Source organism: Ovis canadensis, chromosome 25 (genome assembly GCF_042477335.2).
Source record: "Ovis canadensis isolate MfBH-ARS-UI-01 breed Bighorn chromosome 25, ARS-UI_OviCan_v2, whole genome shotgun sequence".
Classification (NCBI taxonomy): Eukaryota; Metazoa; Chordata; class Mammalia; order Artiodactyla; family Bovidae; genus Ovis; species Ovis canadensis.
In genome coordinates this window covers 30,981,274-30,990,619 of record NC_091269.1, presented here as the reverse complement: position 1 = coordinate 30,990,619, position 9,346 = coordinate 30,981,274, and the positions used below count along the sequence as shown (strand labels likewise).

Below are 9,346 nucleotides of genomic sequence, written 5' to 3'. Positions count from 1 at the left end.
AATACATGAATACATTTTTCATTAAAAACCCAGACCTTATAGTCAATCTCCCAAGGCAAGAGAAATAAAAGCAAAAATGAACAAATGGGATATAATAAAATTTATAAGCTTTTACACAGCAAAGGTAACCATAAACAAAACAAATACAACCTATGGACTGAAAGAAAATATTTGCAAACAATGCAGCTGACAAGGGCTTATTTCCAAAATATACATCAGCTCAACAACCACCAAAAAATAAACCAAATAAACCAATCAAAAAGTGGGCAGAGCTGGGGAAGATGTAGCTGCCTCTTGCCCGAGCCACCCCTTTGCCTCCGGACTTCTCTGGAGCCAGCAGCCACCGGAGAAGGGGCCCGGGGTCGCGGGCTCAGCTGACTACCGTGGACTGTGTCAAACCAGCAGTTTGCAGGTGGCTGCGCCAAAGCGCCGGAGGAGACGCCGGAGGACGCGGCCCGCGCGGCGGAGGAGCCGCAGCTGCTGCATGGTGCCGGCGGCTGTAAGTGGTTCAACGTGCACAGGGGGTTCGGCTTCCTGTCCATGACCGCTCGCGCAGGGGTCGCGCTCGACCCCCCGGTGGATGTCTTTGTGCACCAGAGTAAGCTGTACATGGAGGGTTTCCGGAGCCTGAAGGAGGGTGAGGCCGTGGAGTTCACCTTTAAGAAGTCCGCCAAGGGCCTGGAATCTATCCGAGTCACCGGCCCTGGTGGGATGTTCTGTATTGGGAGTGAAACGAGGCCCAAAGGGAAGGATATGCAGAAACACAGATCAAAGGGAGACAGGTGCTACAACTGTGGAGGTCTAGACCATCATGCCAAGGAATGCAAATGGCCACCCCAGCCCAAGAAGTGCCGCTTCTGCCAGAGCATCAACCACGTGGTAGCCTCGTGCCCACTGAAGGCCCAGCAAGCTCCCAGCCCCCAGGGAAAGCCAGCCTACTTTCCAGAGGAGGAGGAAGAGATCCATAGCTCTGCCATGCTCCCAGAGGCCCAGAATCGAGCCACAGTGGGTGGGGGCTATCCTTTTGTGATCAGAAAATTTTGAGAAGCAGGCATCAATCGGCAGAGTGGAGAAAGTGGGGACAGGGTGGGTAGGGAGCAGCTGGCACTGCCATATGTCTGAGGCTGGAGTCCACAGCATCACCCCCTCTTCCCTCTTGGTGGGAGGAAGGGTGAGGCAAAGAAACTCCAATCAGCCCTATCCAAATGCACACGAGGGCTTTGGGGGTTAACCCTCCCTGCGTGCTTTATCTGAGTCTCCAACCCCAGAATCTCCAGCTTTTGAAAGTGGCCTGGGTAGGGAAGTTGTTTGACTCTTAAAGAAGAATGTGGAATAATACTTCCCATATCAGAGTGTAAAGATTAAGAAGAAAGCAGATTGATGGACCCAGCCCACAAGCCACTACATTCTGTAGGAGGAAACATCTCAGAGGGGTGGCAGGGTTTTCCTCATTTTCTCGCCTCATAACTCCCTCTTGGGACAGAATGCTGAGAAATGTCTCAGGTAGTGGGTTGTGATGACAGGCAAAAGGGGTGATTGCGGGAACAGCTGCAGACCTGCCGCTTCTAAGCTCATTCTCACCCCATCCTGGGCCAACACAATTTTATTTATTTGCTGCCTTTGGTGACTGTACCTTGGGTCCCTCTTTCTCCAGGATGTCAACTGCACTAGCTGTGTGCAAATGACATATCCTGTGCCTTTTGCCTTTTTTTTTTTTTAGTAATATAAATATTCTGGTTTTGTATTTTGTGTGTTTTAATCTAAGGCCCTCATTCCTGCACTGTGTTCTCAGGTTCATGAGTAATCTCAGGGATAAGTAGGCAGCAGCTCTGGGTCTGCATGGCAGGAATCCTGCATCACCAGAGAGAACAACTATTTGGAGTGTATAGCCTATTGAACTACCTTATTTTTGCCAATTAGAGGTGGCTCTTCTGCCATAGTGTCCTCTTGAAACCCCTCCATCTTCATCAGCGTTTCATGAGAGACTAGGTTTTAACTGGGTTGCCCTATGACTTGGGTCTCCTTCCTACTGAAAGATTGGAAATTGGTCTGAACAGGAAAACATGGTGCAGAGAGGTTAGGAGAGGCTGGGTCAGGTAAGAAGTGCAGGGAGGGGAAGCCAAGATTAGGCAAGGTCATCTGTATGTGTGATAAAGGATTCCTGTTCCATATCTATAATCCCAGGGCGCAGGACTCGCTTTATATACCAGGTCCATCCTTCACCTGACTGGGCTAGGCCGACCATGCACAACAGGGTGTTAAGTGTGTGTTTTTATAAGAAATGGAAGTTGGTAAGGAGAGGTTTTTAAGAACAATGCCTCTGTACCCATCTTGAGCTGCCCAGGGATGGATATGTGAAGCAAGGACAAGATCTTTAACGATTCTGGGGTTTTCCTCCTTGGGTTCCAGAGGGACCATCAGCAATGGCTTCTTTGTGGTTCCCAGAGTCAGGGTCCTGACCTGCTGCAGCAGTGATTAGTATCATGGCAGCTAAAGGAGAAAGGGGGTGGGGGGGGGTTCATTTACAAGCTGTGAGATCACTGCAGACCTGCCTCACTGTGTTGTCACAGGGCAAACGCAATAGAATGCATTGGGTGATGTGTGTCTGATCCTTGTCTCCCCCAGCTGCTGCCCCCTCTAGTTATTATATTTGTCTGGGCTTTGTAGGACTTCACAAGTAGCTGATTTGGTGATTGCTAGGTGGCCTAGTTTGTATAAATATAATGTGTTGGTCTTCTCCATGTTCTTTTAGGGTTTTGTTGTTTACAAACTTCTTTTTATATTGAGAAAAATAGCCAGAGCATCTTTGACAAAATGTTCTGCACCAGGCAAAAAGATCTGAAACATAAGCTTGGGGGCCCCACTTCTTGAAGTGGGGTCATCTTGAACCACCCTTTCTTTTGTGTTCCCCTTCCTTTATTTCTTATTTCAAACAAGATCTGTCCTAAAAACTAGATTTCTACCCCCTCCTCTTTCCACCTTTGTGCCTCCCAAAATAGACCACATACCTATATGTTTAATTTGTGGGGTATCTGCAATTAAACGATTTGTGCAAAAATCCTGAAGAAGCTAACATCTCTCCATCCCTTGTTCCCAATCTTGAGTCATGTCCATTCCTTGATTTGATTCATGCTAGGACTGCTATATTTGGATGGATTAAGAGCAACTTTAATTTCTAACCCAAGGGTGAAAGTGAAAGTGAAGTCGCTCAGTTGTGTCCGACTCTTTGCGACCCCATGGACTGTAGCCTACCAGGCTCCTCTGTACATGGGATTTACCAGGCAATCGTACTGGTGTGGATTGCCATTTCCTTCTCCAGGGGATCTTCCCGACCCAGGGATCAAACCCAGGTCTCCTGCATTGTAGACAGATGCTTTACCATCTGAGCCACCAGGGAAATCCAGAAAGGAGCAATGAGGAGGGCTTTCTATGTAGAAGATGGGCTGGGAGACCACGAAAGGAAAGATGAATGTATATCCAAGTCACTCAGGAACAATTCTGCAGGTGCAAGAAACTTATGTCAAAGTAGCCACAAGATTGTGTAGTAGCAGATGGGTGAATGTAACTCCATATTTACTGCTAGAAACCAAAGCTTTGTATGAAATCTTGAATGCATAGGGAGGGAGGGTAGAAAAGCATGTATCCATCTGTTATTTCCCTCATCCCTTCTTATTCCTGAACTGCAGGAGACATAGCCCCCTGGGCCTTGGCGACCCTTTCTGGGCAGTGTTTATTTGATGGCTGATTTTGCTGTGCCAGGTACTTCCTTTCCCATTTGCTATCATTTTGTAACATATTTGCTGATCGTTTTCCCTTCCCTTTCTTTTCCTTGGGAATATACAATGAATAAAAACTTATTGGTACTGAAACTGTAAAACAAACAAACAAACAAAAAGTGGGCAGAAGACCTAAATAAATATTTCTCCAAAAAAGACATACAGATGGCCAATAGGCATATGAAAAGATCCTCAACGTCACTAATTATTAGAGAAATGCAAATCACAACTACAATGAGGTACCACCTGACACTAGTCAGAATGACCATCATTAAAAAGTCTACAAATTACAAAGGCTGGAGAGGGTGTGGAGAAAGGGAATCCTCCTACACTGTTGGTGGGAATATAAATAAATTGGTGTAGCCACTATAGGAAATAGTAAGAAGGTTCCTCATAAAACTAGAGATAGGATTAGCATAGGAAGAGCAATCCCACTCCTGGGCATGTATCTGAACAAAACTATAATTTGAAAAGATGTATGCACTCCTGTTTTCATAGAAGCACTATTCACAGTAGTCAGGACATGGACACAACCTAAATGTTCATTGACAGATGAGTGGATAAAGAAGACGTGATACATATATACAATGGGATACCACTCAACCATCAAAAAGAATGAAATAATGCCACTTGCAGCAACGTGGATGGATCTAGAGATTATCATACTATGTACTGTAAGTCAGAAAGAGAAAGACTAATTTCACATGATATCACTTAAATGTGGAATTTACAATATGACATAAATGAACTTATGAAACATAAACAGAAATAGACTCACAGACATGGAAAACAAACTTCCCATTACCAAAGAGGAAAAAGGGTGGCGAAGAGATAAATTAGGAGTTTGGGACTAGCAGATACAAACTACTATATCTAAAATAAACAACAGGGCTTCCCTGGCGGCTCAATGAAAAAGAATCCACCTGTCAATGCAGGAAACACGGATTCAATCCCTGGTCCAGGAAGATCTCACATGCAGTAGAGCAACTAAGCCTGTGCGCCACAACTATCCAACCTGTCCTCAAGAGCCCAGGAGCCACAGCCACTGAAGCTCGCACACCTGGAGTCTGTGCTCCACAACAAGAGGAGACACGGCAAAGAGAAGCCCACACACCACAATGACGAGGAGCCACTGCTCACCGCAGCTAGAGAAAAGCCCCTGCAGAAAGGAAGACCCAGCACAGCCACAGAATACGTGAATAAATAAAAATCAGCTCAGTGGATTCATGTCAATGTATGGCAAAACCAATACAGTATTGTAAAGTAAAATAAAGAAAAAATAAAAATTTTAAAAATAAAAAAAAATCAACTCAATACCCTATAATAAACCGTAATGGAAAAGAACATGGAAACCAATATCTACATTAGGCTTCCCTGGAGGCGCTAGTGGAACACACCTACCAGTGCAGGAGACATGAGACATGAGTTGATCCCTGGGTCAGGAAGATCCTCTGGAGGAGGAAATGGCAACCCACTCCAATGTTCTTGCCTGGAAAATCCCATGGACAGAGATGCCTGGGGGGTTACAGTCCCTGGGGTCACAAAAAGTTGGACACGACTGAGCGTGCGTGTGCACACACACACACACACACACCTGAATCAGTTATATACATCTGAATCACCTTGTATTAGTAGTTTCACCAGAAACTAAAGAAAGTGAAGTGAAAGTTGCTCAGTCATGTCTGACTCTTTGCGACCTCATGGACTATATAGTCCATGGAACTCTCCAGGCCAGAATACTGGAGTGGGTAGCCTTTCCATTCTCCAGGGGATCCTTCCAATCCAGGGATTGAACTCAGGTCTCCCGCATTGCAGGCAGATTCTTTACCAGCTGAGCCACAAGGGAAATCCAAGAATACTGGAGTGGGTAGCCTATCCCTTCTCCAGCAGATCTTCCCAACCCAGGAATCAAGCCAGGGTCTCCTGCATTGCAGGCAGATTCTTTACCAACTGAGCTGTCAGGGAAGCCCTGATATTAATAGTTTCATTAGAAATTAAAACAACATTGTAAATCAGTTATACTTCAATAAGGTTAAGTTACAAAAACCAATCCAGGAACTTGTACTGATTTACAAAACAAAAAACCACCCCTGAAAAAAAAACAAAGCTCAGACCTTCTAGATCAAGTTAAATCTCCTCTTTGTTGCTGTCTATTAATACAACCCCAGAGAGGGCACAGTTGTAAGCTGATGTGGATACGTGTAGACTATTTGTGTGTCTATGCACATACATTTGTTCCTACAGAAATAATGTTTTGCATGCTGGTGTGTGTGTACCCAGCTAAATGACTTTCTTGTCCCACATGCAGAACCAGAGTACAGCAAAAATGAAAGGAGGACAATCTGTCCTGTCATAGATGGTTTTCTTGACCATCCTGATAAAGAATGAGAAATGATAGCACTGGACTATCAACAAAAATAATGTGCACAGTGACTTATGTTGCAGTGAACTACTACACAGCGACACAGGTACCATTTTCCCCTCCTGGGACATGCATCGGGATATTGAGGACACCGGGGGCCCTGGGATCACAGGCCCCTGACTGTCCCTCCCACCTCCTTCCCCACTGTGGCTCAGCCTATTGTAGGCCAGGACCCAAGTCTTACTCTTCCCTGTAGTGATACCTGCACAGGCCTGGTGTACCCGGTAGATGCCCACTGAGTGCCCGTCAAAGGCATGGAATAAATCCAAGGAGAGCCATGGTAGAACAAGCAGCCTCCAGCCAGTGGCTCCAGCTGGGACCCCGGTGCACCCGAACAAGGACATCTGATCATAGAGAGTCTGTCTATAAAGGTGGGGGAGGGCAGAGAGCAGTGACGTCTTGAGGTATGAAGGGACAAGGGCAGGGTGTGGTCGTTTCCCTGGAGACGGGGTTTGACAGAAGCCAGGCATTTGGTACAGGATGTGGCCACCCAGTGCAACCTGGCAGCGGAGGAACAGGGAGAAGAAATGCTCCCAGGTCACTTTTTGCGATTTGTCGGTGCCTCCTGATGTCTGAGCCCAGCAGGAGCCAGAGGCCAGAGAGCCTGCCGCCGGACAGGGCTACGTGGATAGCATTAGGCCTGCCACCTCCTTGGAGCCATTCGTTGGTGTGAGAGGGGAGGAGAAGGCAGCAGCAGGAGCATGCCCTTCAGGGCTTCCACCTGTGGCCCGAGCCTGAGTGACATCAGAACCTCAGGAGTTCCCTACCAGCCCACCAGCCCCACCACACTCCAGCAGCAGTGGGGGATAGACTGCACACCTGGGCACTTGGGGGGGAAACTGAAGCATACTCCTGTTCCTTTGCAGCTGGTGACATCAGTTGGTGACATCACCAGGCTTGTCCTGCACATAGAGGGCGTCAGAAGTTCAAATACCTCATCAGGGAGGTGGGGGGAGGGATGGCGTCAGCTGTAAAGGCTGTGCCAGGAATGCTCCTGCTGGTTTTTGAAGGAGCCCCGCTTGTGCAGCTGTCTGGGGTTGTGACCCCAGCTCTGAGCAGGAAAGGTCTGTTCACAGCTGGGCTGCTTCTGAGCGTGTGTGACTGGTGCTGCGGGGTGGGTGTCTGGCCCCGGCCTGTGGGATTGTGTGAAACTGCAGGTAAATGGCATCCAGGTCTCCATAGGAGCATCCTTTCAGCAGAAAGGCTTCCCACCTCCCCTTTTTCAGAGTCCTATTTGGGCTGGAGGTCAGTGCCTATCTGTCTTCTGCAGCTCAGGTGCCTCCCCTCCACTGGCAGCCCATTCTCCTCCTCTGCTGCCCCAGCCTCTCCCCACCTCTCACATAGGCATCTCCAGAAGAAGAGTCCAGACGCACTCAGAAGCTGCCTCAGAATACAGCGCAGAGCAAGTGTAAGGGAGGGAAGGAGACAGCCGGCTGCCCCTGCCGGGCTCGAAGTATGCTGTGTGTCCTTCCACGTCCCCTTGAGAACTGCAGGACTGAGGTCTGGGAAGTTGGGTGTGTGGCTTTACAGCCCCCGGCACCAGGCCAGTCTTCGCACCTCACGTCCTTGCACACCTGGGCCTTCACTGTCTCCTCCTGCTCACCAGCCACCCGCAGCACCCTGCTGTCCCGTGAAGTTCAGCCCCATGGCCCCACCTCCCCTTAGCAATCCACAGCTTCCCCGGCTTTCCCAGGGCCCCTCCTGAGCCGTCACTTGGCCCTCGCTTCCCTTTGCCTCAGGGATCTCACCGGTCACCTCTACGCTTCCTGTAGGGAGAGGCCAGGTCACTGTCCAGGGCGGCACTGCTCCCTGGGAGGTTCCCATGTCGGGGCCACAGGGAATGACCGTGGAGGGCACCCAGCCCTGCACTCAGGCCCGGAGAGCCCTGCCTGGAGCGTGGGTTCTGAGCAGAAACCCGGGAGACCGAAGGGAGCAGACCCCCAAAGAGCGGTTCAGGCGCCTGGAAGGAAGGAAGCCGGCAAGGCTCCGGCAGGACAACCTTCTGCTGCTTCTCCCTCCTGGAAAAGGCGAGCCATGACGGGAAAGAAAGGGCACAGCAGGGACGAGGCCTCAGCCAGGGTCTGCCGGCCTGTGCTCTGGAGAGACCGCAGGAGCCTGAGTCCCACCCCGGTTTGCAGCCTCCAGGCCTGCTGTGCCCTACTGCCTTCCTCCGAGGTAGCTGGCCCACCAAGAGGAGGAACCACGCAGCCACCAGCTGTCACCCCAGCGAGGATCCCACCCTGGCTACTAGCCACCCCCCTCCTCAGCATCCCCAGGGACAGGTTCTGAGCTCTCCCCCAACTCCACCCACCCTCCAACAGCCCCAGAATGACCGCCCTTGGGGTCGGCAGTTCACGGGAGTGCATCCCGTGGGTCAGTGGGCCACAAAGTCCTTTTGTCACGGGCACTGGAAAAGGCTGCCCTCCCCCCTCCCCTCCACTCGCTGCCCATCTTGCTTCTGAATTTTTAATGCAGGTTCACCAGATGAAAGGCTCTGAGAGATTCTGCAACAAATAAACATGCAACATTTCCTACATCTATCTGATCATGAAGTCCTTTCTCATCTAACACATTTTGAGAAGAGGTAACTGAAGTACAGGGCTGATCACTTCTTCCTTCAATACTCGAGTGTCTCCTTGGACCTGTCTTTTCAGTCACAGATAGGCACCCTGTTGGCCTTCATCATTCCTGCTTGCCTCCAGGACACGGGTCCTTTGCTTCACCTGCCCTCTGGACCACCTCGAACCTGGCCCTGATCTCTCAGCCTGGGCTCATCTCCCTCTGCACGCTCCACACAGCCTGGTGCTCACACACTCTCTATACGCAGCACATGTTGTAGGCCTCCTCGCCCTCTTCCAGCGCTTCTCCAGCCCAGACTGCCCTCTCCCATCTCTTCTTCAATCCCTTCAATTGTAACTCATCATCAAAGTCTCAAATGCTGCCCCTTCCAAGGAGCCTTTCCTGATTTCTGTCAGGATGACTTACTCCAGATGGGTACTGTTTCTTGATTCTTCCCTTCCTGTTTCAGCGAAGTGCTCTCCATCTCCTGCAGAGAGCAGTCCTTGTGGGAGAGCACCAGATCTGATATGGCTCGGTGTCCCTCCCCAACTCCACCTGCCAGGACCTTGTGCAAGACGGTTCCAATAAT

The 9,346-nt window shown here is 49.6% G+C and overlaps 1 pseudogene; it reads left to right on the top strand.

The window, feature by feature from the left end:
- Positions 1-384: 384 nt before the first annotated feature.
- LOC138429928 (protein lin-28 homolog A pseudogene) lies at positions 385-1,044 on the top strand (annotated as a pseudogene).
- The last annotated feature ends 8,302 nt before the right edge of the window (positions 1,045-9,346 follow it).